This window comes from Salvelinus alpinus, chromosome 30 (genome assembly GCF_045679555.1).
Source record: "Salvelinus alpinus chromosome 30, SLU_Salpinus.1, whole genome shotgun sequence".
In the NCBI taxonomy this organism is placed as follows: Eukaryota; Metazoa; Chordata; class Actinopteri; order Salmoniformes; family Salmonidae; genus Salvelinus; species Salvelinus alpinus.
The window spans coordinates 25,741,372-25,762,310 of NC_092115.1; the positions used below are offsets into that span (position 1 = coordinate 25,741,372).

At 40.5% G+C, this 20,939-nt stretch overlaps 1 pseudogene; it reads right to left on the bottom strand.

Annotated features, from left to right (window-relative positions):
- Positions 1 to 19,099: 19,099 nt before the first annotated feature.
- Positions 19,100 to 20,667, bottom strand: LOC139559975 (transmembrane protein 53-like; annotated as a pseudogene).
- Positions 20,668 to 20,939: the final 272 nt, after the last annotated feature.

The window sequence follows — 20,939 nt, forward strand, 5'->3', positions numbered from 1 at the left end:
TCCAGAGTCTTAACAAAGAAAAAGTTTAATCATTGCCAAGAATGTAATTTCCACAAAACCTCCTTTTGAAAGTGGGAGCATGCTTGTATTCAAGCAGATAGATTTATGAGCTGCACAACAACAGAACTTGTTATGAAAGGTCACGTCAAAGCTTAATCCACTTTGTCCTTCATATCACCATGGTACTGGAGATATAAAAAGCCACATCTTTCTAATCTCTTTCCCTACGTTGTCCTCAAATGTTACCATGAAATAGAGAGGCTCTTTAACCCCCCCCACCACACACACACACACACACACACACACACACACACACACACACACACACACACACACACACACACACACACACACACACACACACACACACACACACACACACACACACTGTAGTCCAACATGGTCCTGAAAACAGTCCAAATGGAATTATTCATGTCTGTTTTGTTTAAATGGGAAAGCAAGGTTTTCTAATAGATTCATATGTCATCTGTACTAAAAGCCTTTCTTGGAGAACAATTAAAGATAACAAATGAATATTGCCTATTATTTCAAACAGATGTCATAGCCTATGCAGCATCCATAATTCTAAACCAATTGCAAAATTACTTCTAACGAATGTGCTGCAGAGTGTACTGCAATGTTTCGGACTAAAACCATTTATTTCATTAATCAGACGTTAATGACAATGAAGTTAGAGTTGATGTGATGGTAGGCCTGTGTACTCAGACTTGGGGCACTCAACTTTTTCCTGTAGAAAGCAAATGATGCTATACTATAGGATGGATAGGGACTGTAGGGAGATAAAGCAAATGTTTAGAAAGGGTGTAAAATACTATTTTACAATCTCAAAAGCAAGCCTTAATGTATTCATTAATGCTAACTCTATTCGTTACTAGGCTTAATGACTACTGCATAATCCCCCACTTAAGCATGCATCATAAACAAGACATGTTTGTGTTGCATCATTAAACATTTTAAGTGCATATAGTGCCCATGTGTAAACATGTTCTCTCTCAAAATCAAACTGCAGTACTAGTAATTACTTGTTAATTTACAATATCTAACAAAGGTTTCAGAAGAAAATAGAGAACAGTAGCTCCACAATATTCTCTTTCCACCAGTCCTTTGTTATGCTGCTGTAGGGGGAAATGCCTGATGAGAGATTCATATAACTATTGAAATGTTATTATGTGGTTTCCCTCAACTTGGAAGGGTTATGTTTCTCTCCTCCTGAGGTAACTTGTAGGTTCAGAGAGGAAGTGGAGACAGTGTCAAAGTCCCCTGAATCGACTATTGGAGCCCGGGATTAAACTCCAGAAGAAAAGGTGTCACATATATTTCTATACACAAGACTGCAATCTAAACATTTAAGTAGGGTTGCAAAGCTACCGATAATTTATCAAAGTTACCTGAATCTTCTGTAATTTTGGTAATTGACATGTAATGTATGGCAATCTATGGTAACTTTGGTCATTTATACTTGAATTTATTTTTATTCATATACAGTCAAATCAAATCAAACTTTATTTGCCACATGCGCCAAATACAACAAGTGTAGACTTTACCATGAAATGATTACTTACAAGCCCTTAACCAACAGTGCAGTTCAAGAAGAAGAAAATATTTACCAAGTAGACTAAAATAAAAAGTAATAATAAAAAGTAACACAATAAGAATAACAATAACGAGGCTATATACAGGGGGCACCGGTACCGAGTCAGCGTGCAGGGATACAGGCTAGTTGAGATAATCTGTACATGTAGGTGGAGGCGAAGTGACTATGCATAGGTAACAAACAAACAGTGAGTAGCAGCAGTGTACAAGAGGGGGGGTAGAAGCTTTTTATGAAGGGTTCAGCAGTCTCAGGGCTTGGGGGTAGAAGCTGTTGAAGAGCCTTTTGGTCCTAGACTTGGCGCTCCGGTACCGCTTGCCGTGCAGTGCCGGAGTAGCCTAATTAATGAAAAAAGCATCTAATCAACAAAGGCTTTATTTCCAATTAACTTTTTCTCTAAAACTTTCACAACAAAGACATATTGTCATAGTCAAATAAATAAAAGTTTATAAAAATATATAAAAGATATTTCGTGCTGAAACCCTCATATTAACCATCCATTGGTATTCACTAAGTTGATGGTTTGTATTTAAGATAATGTTTTACAGCTTTGTCATTCTATTTTACAATGACATGTGATAAGGATGCACAGAGGGCCAGAGATCATTGTAGATGCCTGTGATAATCTGAAGTACCCAAAAACCCCACTAGATGTCATCTGATAATATTCCATATATTCCTTGAAAGTTACCAAAAAGCTGGTAGTTTACTGGTAAACCTTGAAATGTACCTTTATTTTTATTTTTAATAACAGTAATAAACCGCCCCTGCGCTTAAGTAAGGCCTTGTTGGATCCATAGAAATAGAGTCACTAGAACGGGAATCCCCATTTAAGTCAATGTGTCCGTAATGGGTGGACCAGCTAATTCTAACGTTGGATCATGAACTGTAAGGTCCAGCAATGGCAATAGCAACACTGACTCTACTACAGTGTAGAGGCGTTAGCCAGGGTTCAGGTAATTGAGCTGTAATATTTTCCAGATAAGATTTATATTATTTAAATGACATTGTAGCAGGAAGGAAGGAACCATGCTGGCCTAGCTGGCACACACACAGCAGACAGTGAATAGGGAGGAACAATATGATTTAATGTAATGGGGAGAATAAAGCATCATTAGTGCAAATTAACTTTTGTCAGCTAAGCTGATCCTGTTGGGTGCTAATGCCACTGGCAACCGTGGAGATAGCAATTTCTGCTCGGGGGATAGGGTGAAGTGAATTGCACTCCGTGATGCATTTAGCCCTCAATGGCAGCCGTGGTCACCGGCATTCCACACTGTTTTGTCTCCCTGAGTTTGCAGTGCCAAGATGAAGGATGCACCATGTTTAATTCATACCGTTGGTGTTTCATTCGAAGCCAGGAATGGGCCCTAGTCCATTAATTAGTACCAAACGACCATTCAAAACAAGATCTGCCTTGTATAGGTCGGCCATTTTGCAGGTTTGCAGCGCTTTAGTGTTGCCTTGCTCATTTGGCTGGAGTGGAGTGGACATCCAAGGCTCAGAGCAGGAGTCCTGCTGACTGCATGCCCGCTGTAGCTGGAATATGCCACAATACACTTTCAGATAGCTGCCAAATTATGCATTGCAGCTGTAATTTATGAGAAAGCACTTATCTGAACAGTGTCATCATTAAAATTATTGAACTGCAAATTCTGTTATGTAAGATTATGATTGTTTTATATTATCATGGTACAATAAGATGTCCTGTGCACTTGTGATTTGTCTCTTGGCTGCTGTGTAGCTACACCTGAGTATTTGGCTGAGTGTGTACTTGCCTTCCAAATGTTTCATTGGCTTTAGTTGATTCATTATTATAGTATTATTGAAAAGGAACAACTGAAAATACTTAAATAAAGGCACTGACGATAGAGGAATATAAGAAAGTAATGATGCTTAGAAAACTGCATGACATCATGGTTTTCTGTCCATTTTAAAGTGGTACATCACAGAAGAGGAAAATCTACCATAATCCACCTCTATTATCACTCATTTTGTAAGGTACAATAAATGTAATGAACTTATTACAATTAAAAAGACAAAAGAACAGTGTTGACTAATTCAGATGGGCCCTTGTGACAGGATTCTCCTTTCCTGGGGAACAAAGCTGAATTGATCCACCCACAGTGCAATTTCCTCCCCAAAGATAGAGTACATATTTTTGTTCTGTATTTTTTCCCACCATCTCTTCATGCCAAGAACCCAGTTATTACTGCAGAGGCTGCAGACAACAACACCTATCTCCCTTCTGCAGTTTCTCTGTGTTACAATTAATTGTTCAATGTTATTTATTTGGCTGTGTTGCTATATTTTTTCTTAAGCTGTATTTTCTCCATTCAATTATAATGATGAAAACATTCCAAATCTGTCTTCTATTTTATGTTGAGCTTTTTTTTTCTCCAGAAAACAACATCATGTTACAAAGGGAACTAAATTACAATGTAATGTAACTAAAACATTATACTTGTCAGGTCTATACGGGGAATACCAATGAACCATATTAAATGTATTAGTAGTTACATTTCAGGATTCTTACAACCAGAAAAGAGGAGAACAGCGGAGACTAAAAGCATGATCGGAATCCTTGTCGGAGTAGCTGAGAGACTAGGAGGACCATGTTAGATGAAAGATAGATAAAGCCTTGTATGTTAATCAAGCCATGATGTATAGGTCATGCTCACACAAACACAGGCACATCAAGAGTCCCTTGTGCATTTTCCACACAACTGGTACAGGGGGACGAGGAGAGAGAATTAATTATATAAAGTGATCTTGTACTGTATGCAGATAAGTGGTGTGTGTCAGGGAAAATTGTGGGGGTGGGGGAAAGTTAAGTTCATGTACTGCACTTCAGAGGTGGGGCTATCATCGCCATGTCATTTCTAAATCTGCTTAGTTAGTGGGGTCTAGCTAACGAATTATCAGCCACATTTGAGTAATAGACTCCTCATTTAGCTTTAATGTGTTTTGCATAGAGAGCAACATCCCCTCATCACTCTTAAAGATGAATCGGCTTCTAGGCAAAATTCTAAAGATATTAGTCTGCCGGCAACTGCATAAATCATAACATTTTACTAATGAGAGCAAAGTTAAACACTCCTCCAACCTCCTAAAGCACATGGAGGAGGATTATGATGATGCTGCCATGGCCGTTGGTTCTCCAAGGAAAGCAAAGGTCCTCTTTATTTACATGGGCTGTATGCATCCCAAATGGCATCCTATCCCCTTTATAGTGCATTACTTTTGCCCAGAGCTCAATTGCCCCTGGTCAAAAGTAGTGCACTATAAAGGGAATAGGGTGCCATTTGGGACGTATATGTGGAGTTCCACCCAGCCCACAGGGAAACTGGCTTTACATAAGCATGAAGCCATTTATCATTGATATTTATTTCCATTAACTACTGCATTATCATAGTGTAATTAATAATGTTTGCCTCTGCATAGGACGAATACTAATGGTAGAGTGTTGACCTACCGTGTGTTTACCTCTCATGAGAAGATTATATAATAAGATAGAGAGAATAGTGTAAGTGAAAATGTGCATTATTAAGATGACTATTAAAATAAACTTAAATGGGTTATATGATATGATTCTCAATTATTTTATTAACCTACAAATAGTCTATGAAACTGCATGACATTCCCATAGGGACTCACATACCTCAGATTGTATTCATACTCTACAAAATAGAGGTTCATTACTCACCGTTGATGATTATCACATTCATTTAACAATGAGAAGAACTGTATTTTGTGCCCCTGTATTTTAAAACGTATGAAACCTATACCCTAGAGGTTGCATGGAATAAAACAAAAACACACAAAGACAGTCCATGTCGACAGGAGGCTGGACGACAAGGCGTGAGGCAGTATCAAAAGGCTTCTAGCTTGTGCCTGGGCCTGTGTGGCTTGTGGCTTTTGAGAGTCCCACACTGGTTGGCTGTCAGACACAGGCACTGCTCTCCCCCTCATTAGACACGCTTCCCCAGTGCCACTCCCCGTGTGCCTCTCTCCCGCTCCGAGCCAAATTAAACACACAAGCACACACACATAAGCGTGAGCACACACACACATGGCCCAGTACACCGTCACCGCCATCACACCAGCGACGCCTAGCTGACACACAGTTTGTTTTGTACATCTAATTTGACAGTGCTTTAACTAGAGAGCCTGCTGCTTGTCAAATGCGGCAGCAGCACACAGCTGAACAGGAGGTGTTCAGTTGAAGGGCATCTGTGAAGCAGCAGAGTCCCTTTGAACAGGCCGCGCTGGCTTCTGCTCGCCCTGTGTGCTGGGAGGTGCTGCGCACACGCTGAGGGCTTCCGTGTCTGTCTCTTTCTTTATTTCCCTTCTTAAGTGGAGGGCTGATGGGAGATGGGGATTCTGATGATGACAGTTGGTTCCATGTCTAGTCCAGCTCACACACCCCCACTCCCCACTCTCTCTCTCTCTCTCTCTCTCTCTCTCACTCTCTTCATTCTTCAATCCAAGCACCAGGGAAACCTTTTAAAGTGTCTCAAAGCAGAGCTGACTTTGGTCCCTATAGCTCCCTGGCTTTGAAACCGAGGGAGGGTGCCGTGCTGTCACCAGCATGTTCCACGGGACACTTTGCTCATTAGGGAAGAGGGGACTGGTTCGTGGCTCCCTGCTCAACTTCATAACAAGTCAGTCAGCCAAAACAGCTGCAGAGGAAAGGGTAGGACCAGGAAGTAGGAACAACCCTTAGTGTGTTTTCAGTAAACGTCAGTGTTCTGTGCCAGAGTAGTGTGAGGGCAGTAGAGACGGAAGGACAAACCAGGGATGATGTCTAGTGTCTGTTTCCTGACTCCAGACAGTCAAGGCTGGAAAACAAAAGCCTATGAGCTTACAAGAGCCAGATGGAAGAGGGAAAAGGTGACCAAACATATCTGTTCACATTCAACCTTTAAAACGGAATGTACCGGGTTGAATAGGGAGGTTGGTCCTAAATGTGGGTAGAGGAGCAGTATTACTATACTACATTTATTATAACACTTTGCTATATGCATGGTGTTGTTGTTATTTTGTTTGAAAAGAAGGAACATGATTTGGTATTTAACCTACTGAATGTTGAATGGAAATCAAACTCAGTGAACCTAAATCATGACTTCAATAATAAATCTAAATATCATATTTTGCCTCATCATTTTTGCACACATCATCTGAGGAGAACAGACATATGTGAACGATTCGATCTACATCATCCACTGATATAAAATTGGTTTATAGCAGTACTTGGGCAATGCATTGGCCTATAGCTTGCAAAATGTAATAAATCAAAATACAGTGTTCCACCTCAAAAAGCCTCTGCTTAAATCAGACATATAGCCTGACATTAAACTCAGAGCAGAAGCAGCCTCTGAGAGACATAACTCTGGTGGAAGAGAGACCATTCTCTCTTGTAGGTTTAGTGCTACTGTACACAGTTGATGGTCTACACAGCAGGCAGTGTACAGGTCACACATCCATCTGTATTTAAGACGGCCATTGTACTGAGTCCTCCAACAAACTTTGGAAAACCCATTCGCTCCTGTGTCCAGCATTGATTCACATCATCCAATCTCATGTTGTTGAGCAGGCACTGCATGCTGAAGAGCAAGACAAGAAATGCTTGAGACATATGGAAATACTCGAGACCCCCTGAAACAATAATTCCAAGGCTGATGCCTATTTTTTATCTATTGTGTAAAATTCCCTGCATGCAACAGAAGAGATGTTCACGGTCACAAAAGAGGTCTTCAGCTTGCTTGGAACAGGCCGTCCTCCCCAACTCCTGATCCAACAAAACCTAGACAAGCTCTTGTTGAAGCGACGATGGCTATATTCTCCACAGCAGGCGAATTCAGTTAAGTTTGATATATAGATGTTTAACGAGACTTTCTAGGAAGGTAAGTAAGATACGCAACAGTTTTATTTGCTAAATGCAATTTGTATCTTCACAGATTTAGAAGTTCCAGCTCAACAGATAGTGTCCATCTGTAACGGCTTTCGTCCTCGTCGTCTGAGGAGGAGTAGGAAATATCGGACCAATATGCAGCGTGGTACATATCCATAATATCTTTTAATAGAATGAATACAAAATACAAAAAGAACAATAGAATCAACAATAGAATCAAAAATAAAACCGAAACAGTCCCGAATGGTGAAAACAACCACCCACAACCCACAATGGAAAACAGGCTACCTAAATATGGCAACATCAAGAGTCCGAGTGACCTGAAAGTCAAATGAGCCACAAAATAATTAAATGGACAGCACATTAAATAATTCAACTAAACAGTGACTCTTTAAAAGATTGACATGTGGTTTCTTTGACATTTGCACATTAAAGTAAGTGTTTGATGCAATGCAAACCAACATAGGCTCAAATGCAATGGCTGTAGTTAAACTTAGTTTTCAAATATATGGTTTCAACAGGGTATTACATAAGATGTGATTGTTTGATATTATCATTGTACCACAGGAGGTTGGTGGCATCTTAACTGGGGAGAACAGGTTCGTGGTAATGACTGGAGCGGAGTCAGTGGAATGGTATCAAATACATCAAACACATTATTATGAGCTCCCCTCAGAAACCTCCACTGCAATGGTACAATAATATGTGGACTTGGCTGCTGTTTAGCTACACCTGAGTATTTGGCTGAGTGTGTAATTGCCTTCCAAATGTTTCATTGACTTTTGTTAATTCATTGTTATATTATTGTTCAAAAGGAACAACAGGAACTCATTTTAGGTTTAGTGCTACTGTACATGGTTGATGGTCGAGACATACAGTACCAGTCAAAAGTTTGGACACACCTACTCATTCAAGGGTTTTTCTTTATTTTGGCTATTTTCCAAATTGTAGAATAATAGTGAAGACATCAAAACTATCAAATAACACATATGGAATCATGTGGTAACCAAAAAAGTGCTAAACAAATCAAAATATATGTATATTTGAGATTCTTCAAAGTAAACATCCTTTGCCTTGATGACAGTTTTACACACCGTTGGCATTCTCTCAACCAGCTTCATGAGGAATGCTTTTCCAACAGTCTTGAAAGAGTTCCAACATATGCTGAGCATTTGTTGGTTGCTTTTCCTTCGCTCTGCAGTCCAACTCATCCCAAACCATCTCAATTGGGTTGAGGTTAGGTGATTGTGGAGGCCAGGTCATAGGATGCAGCACCATCACTCTCCTTCTTGGTCAAATAGCCCTTACACAGCCTGGAGGTGTGTTGGGTCATTGTCCTGTTGAAAAACAAGCACAAATCGCAAACCAGATGGGATGGCGTATCGCTGCAGAATGCAGTGGTAACCATGCTGGTTAAGTGTGCCTTGAATTCTAAATAAATCACAGACAGTGTCACCAGCAAAGCACCTCCACACCATCACACCTCCTCCTCCATGCTTCACGTGGGAACCACACATGCGGAGATCATCCGTTCACTTTACTCTGCATCTCACAAAGACACGGCGGTTGGAACCAAAAATCTCAAATTTGGACTCATCAGACCAAAGGACAGATTTCCACCTCTCTAATGTCCATTGCTTGTGTTTCTTGGCCCAAGCAAGTCTCTTCTCCTTATTGGTGTCCTTTAGTAGTGATTTCTTTGCAACAACTTGACCATGAAGGCCTGACTCACGTAGTCTCCTCTGAACAGTGCATGTTGAGATGTGTCTGTTACTTGAACTCTGTGAAGCATGTAGCAATCTGAGGCTGGTAACTCTAATTTATCCTCTGCACCAGATGTAAGTCTGGGTCTTCCTTTCCTGTGGCGGTCCTCATGAGAACCAGTTTCATCATAACGCTTCATGAATTTTGCGACTGCACTTAAAGAAACTTTGAAAGTTCTTGAAAATTTCCACATTGACTGACCTTCATGTCTAAAAGTAATGATGGACTGTCGTTTTTCTTTGCTTATTTGAGCTGTTCTTTCCATAATATGGACTTGGTCTTTCACCAAATAGGGCTATCTTCTGTATACCACCCTTAACTTGTCACAACACAACTGGTTGGTTCAAACGCATTAAGAACGACAGAAATTACACAAATTAACTTGAATAAGTTGGTGTGTCCAAACTTTTGACTGGTACTGTATATGATACTAAACTGAGAAAATGTTGCTTTATTGCCAAATTCTACCACTTAGCACCATTCATCTTGGTGCTTGCCTTGCTTGCTGTATGAACGCTGAGCATCTGCTAATTTAAGGAGCTTGACAGTGGCCATTTTCCATGGAAGAGGAGGCTAAAGAGGCCCATTGACTCCTCTTCACCACAATTTTCCCTCATTGTGACGAGAGACTTCATTAACTTCTGGGTCAATTTCAGTGCATTTTCAGATCAGAGCAACCTCTTTAGAGCTTCGACTGTCAGTAACAGCCTGACTAGTGTTACCTCAATGAAAGTCTATCATAAAGGCATTGCGATTTTTTGAAGGCCATTGGATGGTAAAATTGTGTAAAATAATATACTGTAAAATACACAACTAAATGTGAACAATGACCTTTTCTATATTTTAATAGCAATGAGAAAGATTACAGTAATTATACACACTTAAATAAAAATAATATGTTGTGTAGTCTTTGTATGTAATGTGGTGAGACGCTGAATAAATACTGTTGTTGAAAATAATGGTTAAATGCTGCCCTCCACAGGCATAGGAATGTTACTGTGGTTCAGTGTGGCCACAACACAGCTCAACAACTACTATAGGCCTATGTGAACACATTGATTTGCCCTGCCTAGTTTTCCAGAATTTGACTCACAACAATGCTGCCATTATAGTGCCTATAGACCTTGCCTGTTAGTGAACAGATTGAATAGTTTTATATTTGGATGAGTATATGAATAATTGTTTGACCGTTTTTGGGAGGTTTGTGACAGGTTTTTGGAAGATATTTGCCCATTTATTTTTGCTCGTAGACAAATGTTGGTGAATCACTCAAATAGAATACTGACCAACAGAGAATCTCTGAATAGTCCCTTTCATGTACTGCTAAAATCACAGAACAACGTCTTTGGTTATTGTTTACTCTTTTTTAAGTTAACAAAATAATGAATAAACTAGATGCAAAACACCAGATGAGGAGGGTTTCAATTACAGATGACTAGTGTATTTGTGACGACTTCAGCTGACATTTCAATTGTCACCTGACATTGTTTTGCTCCAATTTCAACCAATCCTACACTGGATCTCTATTTCAACTTTAGTGTCAACTTTACCTCATTCGTGTCAGCTGATTGAGACTATATGCAAAACCATTTAAATAAAGCATGTCATCAACATTTTTTTTGTGTAATTAGAACAAATCCCCCCATTTATGCCCCATATCAACATTTTGAGAAAATAAGGCAGGAATATTAAGGTCGTCCAAGTTAAAGAAAATAAATGTATACAAAGACAAAGAACACACCACACACACACACACACACACACACTCCCCTTTAAGGTTTGTATATTTGGCAAACCATTCCAACTAGGAGCCGCTGTGTGTGTCTTTATTGTCATAGACTTGGCCATAGTTTATCCACAAATCACCTCAGGAATTATTTAATGTCTTTTGGAATATTGCAATTCAGACTTTCATTAATTGGGAACACAATCCAAATGGTTATTCATGCTTGCTCTTCATCTCATTATTTTTATCCAGACATGTTGTCTCCTTGCGTTGTTAACCACCTCCAGCATTCTAACAGTACATTTACATTTTTCTTTCTGTTAAAAGAAAAGTTCAAACCTTAAACTCAGAGAGTCAGTTAGGTTTAAATCAGGTCAGCAGGAAGTGTCTGCATCGCTGTCAAACATTTCCAAAACAACCATTTGGCAACATGAGCCATGCAGCCACCCAACCCAAGCCAAGGGAACAAAAAAAATCTACTATGCACTCCAATAAGCGATGTTCATCTGTCTCTGCAGATATATAAACTTTTCCCTTCTCATTTTCCTTCGAGTGGCTCTAAATGATGTATGAAGTGCCAGGGTGAGCCTTCCGGAGAGACAAATGCCAATGACTCGCTTCAAAATGTCAAACATGACAGTCAGAGACATTCAATAATCATATCTGCCTGACCAACTCAGAGCCCTGCTCTTCAAACTATTGCTGATGTCTGGTGAGGCAAAGACTGAGTTTGTCTGCCTTGAGGTAACATATCTCTCTTTAGACAAGGCCAAAGGTAGCCACGCACAATCTGCAGTGCTAGGTTGAGTGGAAGAGGATATAAATATAAAAATTTAAGTCAGAAATAATACCTACAAATTACCTTTTGTGTGATGCAATATTTACTATTTCAGCATAAAGTAATTATGAATGCTACACTGCATTACCACAACTGAGACATGTTATTTAATTGTAATCAACTGTTTAAAGCGGCAATCAGCAGTTGAAACAATAACAAAGCGCCTCTCCACCCATTTTGATAAAAAGCAGAGGGATGAGGCTGGAGAAATGTAACCACTATCAAATTCATAGACAGAGCTAAGGATGCAAGGACTGACCATCCATGATGAACATAGTTTGAACCATGTTTTGAGGCTATACAGAGTTTTTTTAATCATTTACTTTGTTTACAAACATTGGAGTAAAACAAGCATACATTTTGGGTTCTGATGGGGTATGACAGTTCATGAGTTCACAAGCTCATGAGGCATTTATAAGTTCTATTCTTCAAGAATCAATAGGTGCATATCATTCATTTATAATTTGAAAAACAGATGTAGCAACTACTGATTGCCCCTTTAAACCTATCATTAAAAAAAATAAAAAATCATGTAAGGGGCAAACTTGAATTGTCAATTTTCCAAAGTAATCTACAGTTCCACATTTTTAACCAAGTAGACCAAATGAAAGGCAAATGATGACATAATGCTTTTTTAATTTATAGAATGCACAATTGAAAAACACATGTTTAATAAGCACATTCATTCGTAGTCAATCACATTCTCTTGAAAACATCAACAAGTGGATTAAAGATTTAAGATTCACAAATAGTACCAATTTGGTTATCACCTGTATAATTTTGATTTGTTGTCTTCAACTCCAAAAACTTAAGCATTTGAAATAAGGTGTCCAGTGGAGTTGCAGATTTCCTAGTACAGATTTATACACTACCGTTCAAAAGTTTGGGGTCACTTAGAAATGTCCTTGTTTTTGAAAGAAAAGCAAATTTTTTGTCCATTCAAATATAAAATAGATCAGAAATATAGTGTTGACATTATTAATGTTCTAAATGACTATTGTTGCTTGAAACGGCTTATTTTTATAATACAAACAGTGTAGCTATTCCCTCCGCAAGGCAATCAAACAAGCTAAGCATCAGTATAGAGACAAAGTAGTCGCAATTCAACGGTTCAGACACAAGAGGTGTGTGGCAGGGTCTACAGTCAATCACGGACTAAAAAAAGAAAACCAGCCCTGTCGCGGACCCCGATGTCTTGCTCCCAGACAAAATAAACAACTTCTTTGCTCGCTTTGAGGACAATACAGTGCCACCGACACAGCCCGCTACCAAAACCTGCGGACTCTCCTTCACCGCAGCCAACGTGAGTAAAACATTTAAACGTGTTAACCCTCGCAAGGCTGCCGGCCCAGACGAGTATTCCTAGCCGCGTCCTCAGAGCATGCGCAGACCAGCTGGCTGGTGTGTTTACGGACATATTCAATCAATCCCTATCCCAGTCTGCTGTTCCCACATGCTTCAAGAGGGCCACTATTGTTCCTGTTGAGCTAAACGACTATCGCCCCCGTAGCACTCACTTCCGTCATCATGAAGTGCTTTGAGAGACTAGTCAAGGATCATATCACCTCCACCCTACCTGACACCCTAGACCAACTCCAATTTGCTTACCGCCACAATAGGTCCACAGACGACGCAATCGCAATCACACTGCCATAACCCATCTGGACAAGAGGAATACCTATGTAAGAATGCTGTTCATCGACTACAGCTCAGCATTTAACACCATAGTACCCTCCAAACTCATCATTAAGCTTGAGACCCTGGGTCTCGACCCCGCCCTGTGCAACTGGGTCCTGGACTTTCTGACGGGCCACCTCCAGGTGGTGAGGGTATGAAACAACATCTCCACCCCGCTGATCCTCAACACTGGGGCCCCACAAGGGTGCATTCTCAGCCCTCTCCTGTACTCCCTGTTCACCCATGACTGCATGGCCATGCACGCCTCCAACTCAATCATCAAGTTTGCAGACGACACTACAGTGGTAGGCTTGATCACCAACAACGACGAGACGGCCTACAGGGAGGAGGTGAGGGCCCTCGGAGTGTGGTGTCAGGAAAATAACCTCACACTCAACGTCAACAAAACAAAGGAGATGATCGTGGACTTCAGGAAACAGCAGAGGGAGCACCCCCCTTTCCACATCGACGGGACAGTAGTGGAGAAGGTGGAAAGTTGTAAGTTCCTCGGCGTACACATCACGGACAAACTGAAATGGTCCACCCACACAGACAGCGTGGTGAAGAAGGCGCAACAGCGCCTCTTCAACCTCAGGAGGCTGAAGAAATGTGGCTTTTCACCAAAAACACTCACAAACTTTTACAGATGCACAATCGAGAGCATCCTGTCGGGCTGTATCACTGCCTGGTACAGCAACTGCTCCGCCCACAACCGCAAGGCTCTCCAGAGGGTAGTGAGGTCTGCACAACGCATCACCGGGGGAAACTACCTGCCCTCCAGGACACCTACACCACCCGATGTCACAGGAAGGCTAAAAATATCATCAAGGACAACAACCACCCGAGCCACTGCCTGTTCACCCCGCTATCATCCAGAAGCCGAGGTCAGTTCAGGTGCATCAAAGCTGGGACCGAGAGACTGAAAAACAGCTTCTACCTCAAGGCCATCAGACTGTTAAACAGCCATCACTAACATTGAGTGGCTGCTGCCAACATATTGACTCAAATCTCTAGCTACTTTAATAATAAAAAATTGGATGTAATAAATGTATCACTAGTCACTTTAAACAATGCCACTTTATATAATGTTTACATACCCTACATTACTCATCTCATATGTATATACTGTACTCTATAACATCTACTGCATCTTGCCTATGCTGTTTGGCCATTGCTCATTCATATATTTAGATGTACATATTCATATTCATTCCTATACACTTGTGTGTATAAGGTAGTTGTTGTGAAATTGTTAGATTACTTGTTAGATATTACTGCATGGTCGGAACTAGAAGCACAAGCATTTCGCTACACTCGCATTAACATCTGCTAACCATGTGTATGTGATCAATAAAATGTGATTTGATTTGAATGGAATATCTACATAGGCGTACAGAGGCCCATTATCAGCAACCATCACTCCTGTGTTCCAATGGCATGCTGGGTTAGCTAATTAAAGTTTATAATTTTAAAAGACTAATTGATCATTAGAAAACCCTTTTGCAATTATGTTAGCACAGCTGAAAACTGTTGTCCTGATTAAAAAAGCAATACATTTGGCCTTCATTAGACTGAGTATCTGGAGAATCAGCATTTGTGGGTTCATTTACAGGCTCAAAATGGCTAGAAACAAAGACCTTTCTTCTGAAACTCCTCAGTCTGTTCTTGTTTTAAGAAATTAAGCCTATTCCATGCGAAACATTTCCAAGAAACTGAAGATCTGGTACAACGCTGTGTACTACTCCCTTCACAGAACAGCTCAAACTGGCACTAACCAGAATAGAAAGAGGAGTTCTTGTTTTAAGAAATTAAGCCTATTCCATGCGAAACATTTCCAAGAAACTGAAGATCTGGTACAACGCTGTGTACTACTCCCTTCACAGAAAAGCTCAAACTGGCACTAACCAGAATAGAAAGAGGAGTGGGAGGCCCCGGTGCACATCTGAGCAAGTCGACAAGTACATTAGATTGTCTAGTTTGAGAAACAGAAGCCTCAAAAGTCCTCAACTGGCAGCTTCATTAAATAGTACCGGAAAAACACCAGTCTCAACGTCAACAGTGAAGAGGTAACTCTGGGATGCTGGCCTTCTAGGCAGAGTCGGGGGGAAAAAAGCTGCCCAATAAAAAGAAAAGATTAAGATGGGCAAAAGAACAGACACTGGACAAAGGAACTCTGCCTAGAAGGCCAGCATCCCCGAGTTGCCTCTTCACTGTTGACATTGAGACTGGTGTTTTGCGGGTAAGATTTAACGAAGCTGCCAGTTGAGGACTTGTGAGGTGTCTATCTTCAGTCGATCTTCAGTTTCTTGTCAATTCCTCAAATGGAATAGCCTTCATTTCTCAGAACAAAAATAGACTGACAAGTTTCAGATCAAAGTTATTTGTTTCTGGCCATTTTGAGCCTGTAATCGAATCCAGAAATGGTGATGCTCCAGATACTTAGTTGTATTCCTTCTTTAAATCAGGACAACAGTTTTCAGCTGTGCTAACAATTGCAAAAGGGTTTTCATACACCTTAACCAAATATATTTAAACTCAGTTTTCACAATTTCTAACATTTAATCCTAGTAAAAATTCCCTGTCTTAGGTAAGTTGGAATCACCACTTTATTTTAAGAATGTGAAATGTCAGAACAATACTAGAGAATGATTTATTTCAGCTTTTATTTATTTCATCACATTTCCAGTGGGTCAGAAGTTTACATACACTCAATTAGTATTTGGTAGCATTGCCTTTAAATTGTTTAACTTGGGTCAAACGTTTCGGGTAGCCTACCACAAGCTTCCCACAATAAGTTGGGTGAATTTTGGCCCATTCCTCCTGACAGAGCTGGTGTAACTGAGTCAGGTTTGTAGGCCTCCTTGCTCACGCACGCTTTTTCAGTTCTGCCCACAAATCTTCTATAGGATTGAGGTCAGGGCTTTGTGACGGCAACTCCAATACCTTGACTTTGTTGTCCTTAAGCCATTTTGCCACAACTTTGGAGGTATGCTTGGGGTCATTGTCCATTTGGAAGACCCATTTGCAACCAAGCTTTAACTTCCTGACTGATGTCTTGAGATGTTGCTTCAAAATATCCACACAATTTTCCTTCTCATGATGCCATCTATTTTGTGAAGTGTACCAGTCCCTCCTGCAGCAAAGCACCCCAACAACATGATGCTGCCACCCCCGTGCTTCATGGTTGGGATGGTGTTCTTCGGCTTGCAAGCCTCCCCCTTTTTCCTCCAAACATAACGATGGTCATTATGGGCAAACAGTTCTATTTTTGTTTCATCAGACCAGAGGACAATTCTCCAAAAAGTACGATCTTTGTCCCCATGTGCAGTTGCAAACCGTAGTCTGGCGTTTTTATGGCGGTTTTGGAGCAGTGACTTCTTGCTTGCTGAGCGGCCTTTCAGGTTATGTCGATATAGGACTCGTTTTACTGTGGATATACAGTGGGGAGAACAAGTATTTGATAACCTGCAAAATCGGCAGTGTTTCCTACTTACAAAGCATGTAGAGGTCTGTAATTTCTATCATAGGTACACTTCAACTGTGAGAGACGGAATCTAAAACAAAAATACAGAAAATCACATTATATGATTTTTAAGTAATTAATTTGCATTTTATTGCATGACATAATTATTTGATACATCAGAAAAGCAGAACTTAATATTTGGTACAGAAACCTTTGTTTGCAATTACAGAGATCATACGTTTCCTGTAGTTCCTGACCAGGTTTGCACACACTGCAGCAGGGATTTTGGCCCACTCCTCCATACAGACCTTCTCCAGATCCTTCAGGTTTCGGGGCTGTCGCTGGGCAATACGGACTTTCAGCTCCCTCCAAAGATTTTCTATTGGGTTCAGGTCTTTAGACCAAAAAGCTCTATTTTTGTCTCATCATACCACATGACCTTCTCCCATTCCTCCTCTGGATCATCCAGATGGTCATTGGCAAACTTCAGACGGGCCTGGACATGCGCTGGCTTGAGCAAGGGGACCTTGCGTGCGCTGCAGGATTTTAATCCATGACGGCATAGTGTGTTACTAATGGTTTTCATTGAGACTGTGGTCCCAGCTCTCTTCAGGTCATTGACCAGGTCCTGCCGTGTAGTTCTGGGCTGATCCCTCACCTTCCTCATGATCATTGATGCCCCAGGAGGTGAGATCTTGCATGGAGCCCCAGACCAAGGGTGATTGACCGTCATCTTGATCTTCTTCCATTTTCAAATAATTGCGCCAACAGTTGTTGCCTTCTCACCAAGCTGCTTGCCTATTGTCCTGTAGCCCATCCCAGCCTTGTGCAGGTCTACAATTTTATCCCTGATATCCTTACACAGCTCTCTGGTCTTGGCCATTGTGGAGAGGTTGGAGTCTGTTTGATTGTGTGTGTGGAAAGGTGTCTTTTATACAGGTAACGAGTTCAAACAGGTGCAGTTAATACAGGTAATGAGTGGAGAACAGGAGGGCTTCTTAAAGAAAAACGAACAGGTCTGTGAGAGCTGGAATTCTTACTGGTTGGTAGGTGATCAAATACTTATGTCATGCAATAAAATGCTAATTAATTACTTAAAAATCATATAATGTGATTTTCTGTATTTTTGTTTTAGATTCCGTCTCTCACAGTTGAAGTGTACCTATGATAAAAATGACAGACCTCTACATGCTTTGTAAGTAGGAAAACCTGCAAAATCGGCAGTGTGTCAAATACTTGTTCTCCCCACTGTATATACTTTTGTACCTGTTTCCTCCAGCATCTTCACAAGGTCCTTTGCTGTTGTTCTGGGATTGATTTGCACTTTTTGCACCAAAGAACGCATCTCCTTCCTGAGGGGTATGACAGCTACGTGGTCCCATGGTGTTTATACTTGAGTACTATTGTTTGTACAGATGAACGTGGTACCTTCAGGCATTTGGAAATTGTTCCCAAGGATGAACCAGACTTGTGAAGGTCTACAATTTTTTTTCTGAGGTCTTGGCTGATTTCTTTTGAGTTTCCCATGATTTGAAGCAAAGAGGCACTGAGTTTGAAGGTAGGCCTTGAAATACATCCACAGGTACACCTCCAAATGACTAAAATAATGTCAATTAGCCTATTCAAAGCTTTTAAAGCCATGACATAATTTTCTGGAATTCTCCAAGCTGTTTAAAGACACAGTCAACTTAGTGTATGTAAACTTCTGACCCACTGGAATTGGGATACAGTGAATTATAAGTTAAATAATCTGTATGTAAACACAAAAATTACTTGTGTCATGGACAAAGTAGATGTCCTAACCGACTTGCCAAAACTATAGTTTGTTAACAAGAAATTTGTGGAGTGGTTGAAAAACAAGTTTTAATGACTCCAACCTAGGTGTGTCAAATTCAAATCAAATCAAATTTATTTTATAGCCCTTCGTACATCAGCTAATATCTCAAAGTGCTGTACAGAAACCCAGCCTAAAACCCCAAACAGCAAGCAATGCAGGTGTAGAAGCATGTAAACTTCCAACTTCAACAGTATATAGAAATTTCATAAAATATTTGCCATTTCCAGCTACAATAGTCATTTACAACATTAACAATGTCTACACTGTGTTTCAGATCAGTTTTATGTTATTTTAATGGCCCTCAAAAAAAGTGCTTTTCTTTAAAAAACAAGGACATTTCTAAGTGACCCCAAACTTTTGAACGGTAGTGTACATGTGTAACATTACAGTATAATCACAAAAACATAAGTAACATAGACTTTTGAGAAATGTTACAGTAGTGTGCTTTCAATGCTGGATCAAGTATCGCTTTTTTGTTTGGGTCCCTTCTGAATCCTTCATGCAGTTGGTCAGGAAAGCCAAGCATCGCTTGGAGTACTCCTCTGGAAACTCACGGAAGTGGCTCACATGGGCAGGGGTTTTGAAGTCAAAACTTTCAACAGACACGCCTTTCTCCTTTAGAGCCTTGACCATGAGCTCAACATCACTGTACCGAATCACTCGATCAGCTCTGGAGTACAGGTACAGCTGTGGCCAGGTAGGAGGGCACTCCCGGGCGGCATCGTAGTGGTTCTTGTGGATGTACTTGGTCACAGGGTATAGAACCACCCTAAGCAGGAAAACTGTTACAGAAAACAGTGCCAAGAGAACATACCTCAACATCACATTGATTTTGGGTCCCAGAGTGGCTGTAAGAGCCCGTAATGCCCCACTCACAGGCACTGTCCACCACAGCCCCAACTATACAGAGGGTGCTGAACTGTTTATGACTGTGCAAGAGCTCAACAATGTAGCGGTAAAGCATGAATCCCCTGTTGCTGAACACATGGAAAAAATATGGGACTGTTTTCCACCTCGTAATCATAGAGTATCTCAAGCAGTTTGTGGGCAGTGTTACTCAGCTCCTTGTAGCCAAAAGATTCAGAGATGAATACTGTCTTCAAGGGCCCTGTTAGCAAATAGTGACACAACCCTGGAACAAAAAGGGGGAAAAGGTAAGTCACACATTAATAATGAAGTAGATTAATAATTTATTGAAATGACAGGAATCATTAACACCACAATAGTTTAACTCCAACCTGTTCGTTATAAATTGACCTGTACTTGGCAAGATGTTTGTCTCTGCATCCAGCCCATACCAGCAGTATGACAACTGGTTCTTTTGTTCCATGCCAGTGTCTATCTGAAAGGAGAGAAGAAAAAAATAAGTTATCTGATTAACGTAGTAAATTAGCTAGTTACCTAACAAGGACAACTAATTTAGCTAGCTAACGTTAGCAAACAGCCTTTGAGTTTGTCCAATTCAGCTGTCACTGAATTATGGACAAACCTGCCAGGGCCAACGTTGACTAAATAGCTCATGCCATGGCTCTGGGTGACACTCAGGTGACAGATAACGTAGCTAGATGCGTGTCGTTAGCTAGCTAGCCTAGCAAGGCTATCGATAACAAATTGCTCACCCGAGACCATTGCATCTGGAAACACAATCGTGTAGTCCACGCCATCATTTGCCATTCTGTAGCCGGTTATAATCTCTCTTTCAGTTTTGCTATACGATTCATTTGGCTCATGTGTTAGTTGGAATTTAACGTTTTCGCAGGTTTACTCGCCGCCAGTCGCTACTCGCTACGTAAATCAATGGGTTGTAGTTCGTTCATTGGTTCGCGTTTCCTTCACGAGACATTCAGTTCCATGTTCCTCCATGAGATGGCGGACAATGTCCATATTAGACATATTAACATGGGAATTATTTGACAACATTACGCAATCTGTGGAATAACAATTGATTATGTTATTACTTTATTTAATTGGAACAAAATCGATGTTTCAAATTAAGTGATTAGTGTTGTAGTAGAGTGACATGTGAAATAACTGTAGACTAGAGTCAATGCATAGTAGAGGTAAATTAGTATTCACAGCTGGTAAAATGATTATATACTTTCACACTA